The 2500-nt window shown below is 34.4% G+C and overlaps 1 non-coding gene across 1 annotated transcript; it reads right to left on the reverse strand.

Annotated features, from left to right (window-relative positions):
- Positions 1-1703: 1703 nt before the first annotated feature.
- On the reverse strand, positions 1704-1775 carry Trnaq-uug. The gene has a single exon. It is a non-coding gene; the product is annotated as a tRNA-Gln (tRNA).
- Positions 1776-2500: the final 725 nt, after the last annotated feature.

A 2500-nucleotide genomic window follows, 5' to 3' on the forward strand; every position in this document is an offset into this window, starting at 1 on the left:
TCTATACATTTTTTTTTGCATATATATGTAAACACACACACACACACACACACACAAACAGTAGTGGACAACTTAGTAATGTATTATATGGTATTTAACGAAGGATTTAGATAGCACAGAAATTGCTTTCTTTGCCAATCCATATATATCAAACCGAAGATTTAGCCTTCATTTTTTACTTCAGTTTACCCTTCAGTAATCTTATTTCCCTATACTTTATAAATTAAACTAGGTTATTTTTATGCAACTAAAGTGTGTTTTTTTCCCAAATTAAGTAAAGGTTTTCATTAATAACGATGCCATCTCGAATAGTCACGTTTTGAATATTAAAGATATCCATATAGGTTCCATTTTCTGTTACAAGTTTTTCATAAAAGAAAATATTTATTTCAGGGTAACTAAGCTAGATTATTTCAAAGTACCCATTAAAGTGATAATCTGGTAAAAGTATTAAGAGAGAAAAGGTCCTTGATTATAACATTATTAATAAAGATATTAAAAGTAATATCAACGATAAAGTGAAAAGTGAAATTTTAAGCCTGATGATATTGTGAACTTTTTACATATTGTAATTGTACATTTTAAACCTTAGAGTTGTTTGTGTTTGCTAGTATAGGGAAGACGACTATCCTCGTATATTTCATGACCTGTTTCGAGGATGACTAAAACCGCAGAGGTTAGCAATGTACATGGTATGGCACATTTGGATTTAATTGAGAATTACGGTGGCTTTTCGTTCAATTGATTATTCAACCCATTTTCTTATATCAGCTAATAATACAGCCCCACGGTCTTCACATAATGAGAGCTGGAAAACTGTTGGCATGACGATTTCAGAGTGAAATCGAGTTTGATTTTCCTATCAGTAACTTAACTTCTGTTTGTCAGTAACTCACTTTCTCAAAAGTGTGTTGATGTTCTGGTGAGTTCAGGCAAATTCTCTGTCTGTCTGTCTGTCTGTCTGTCTGTCTGTCTGTCTGTCTGTCTGTCTGTCTGTCTGTCTGTCTGTCTGTCTGTCTCTCTCTCTCTCAAGGTTTTCGTCAAGTACTTGCGGCGGAATAAAACAATCTATTGAGTCATGGTACTACAGATGTTCATATGGTGAATGACTAGATGCATTTTGTTCTAACACTGAAATATTACGAATTATTTTTAGGATAAACTTACTCCTCGAGTTGACAGTATGAGAGACTGTCTTGCACCATTATGTATACCAACAAAAACGATATTATTATCATTATCATTACCTTATTTACTGATCTTTTTTTGTATAAAAAATCTGCTTGCAATAAATGTAGTTCCGGTATAAATGGAAACTTGGCAAGAATTTGCAGCATAATTCACGAATTATATGACGTGAAAAAGGCTGCTTTAACTACTGCAAGAGGAAAACTGGCAACAACGTGTCAGGATGAAAGAAATCAGTGTTTCAAAAATGCATGGTCTTTTTTTCCCGCCTGATCTTTAGTTATCCATAATTTAGTTCAACTAATATGGTATTTTCAACTTTATTTTGAGAGAGTGTTGTTCTATACTTGATATGTGTGGGCTTCCTCTCCCATTGCAAAACATCAACGACACCTGCGGGCAGTGTTTCTGATAGCGCTGAGTACTTTCTGACATGGCTGTGATATCCCCCTTGATGGGAAGTATCGAGTGAGGAATAGGTGGCCATGGCGCCCCGTGTGCTGCAAAAACTATTGAGGTTCCACCGAGACTCGAACTCGGATCTCTGGATTCAAAGTCCAGGGTGCTAACCATTACACCATGGAACCATGCTTTCTCGCTGTAATATGTATAAATTTCTGATAATTACATATGATGAAAAAGTAGTCTATATGTTGATACTAATATATAGGTAAATGCTAATAAAAGGCAACGTATTTCGTTCATCATATCTCATGACCAGCTTTGACTGCATACATATACATGCTGTTCACGTCTATGTACACACAACACACACACACACACACACACACACACACACACACACACACACACACACACACACACACACACATCACACACACACACACACACACACACACACACACACACACACACACACACACCACACACACACACACACATATATATATATATATATATTATATATATTATATATATATACATATATTTTATTTATTTATTTATTTATTTATTTATTGGCGGACTTGTTACTAGATTTTGAAATAATTCCCAACAATTTATTTACACCACTATAAATCAACTTCTGTAATCTATCCTTTTTCATGAAACTCAAATGTCTTTTATTCATTATGTATTTTAATTAGTCGATACGTGTTTGATTAGGTTTTTAATTACACTGACTCCTCTGTCATTCAATATATTCAGTTAACAGTACAAATTCACAAGACTAATATACCTGATACACAGCCTTGTACTTCCGGTTATGGATACGATGTTAATTGGTAATTTCAGACATGCATATGTACCTGCAATGTCCTTTTCCGCTGGGAGTTCGTATGTACACAGAAGA

This window comes from Penaeus monodon, unplaced genomic scaffold (genome assembly GCF_015228065.2).
Source record: "Penaeus monodon isolate SGIC_2016 unplaced genomic scaffold, NSTDA_Pmon_1 PmonScaffold_6259, whole genome shotgun sequence".
NCBI classification, from domain to species: Eukaryota; Metazoa; Arthropoda; class Malacostraca; order Decapoda; family Penaeidae; genus Penaeus; species Penaeus monodon.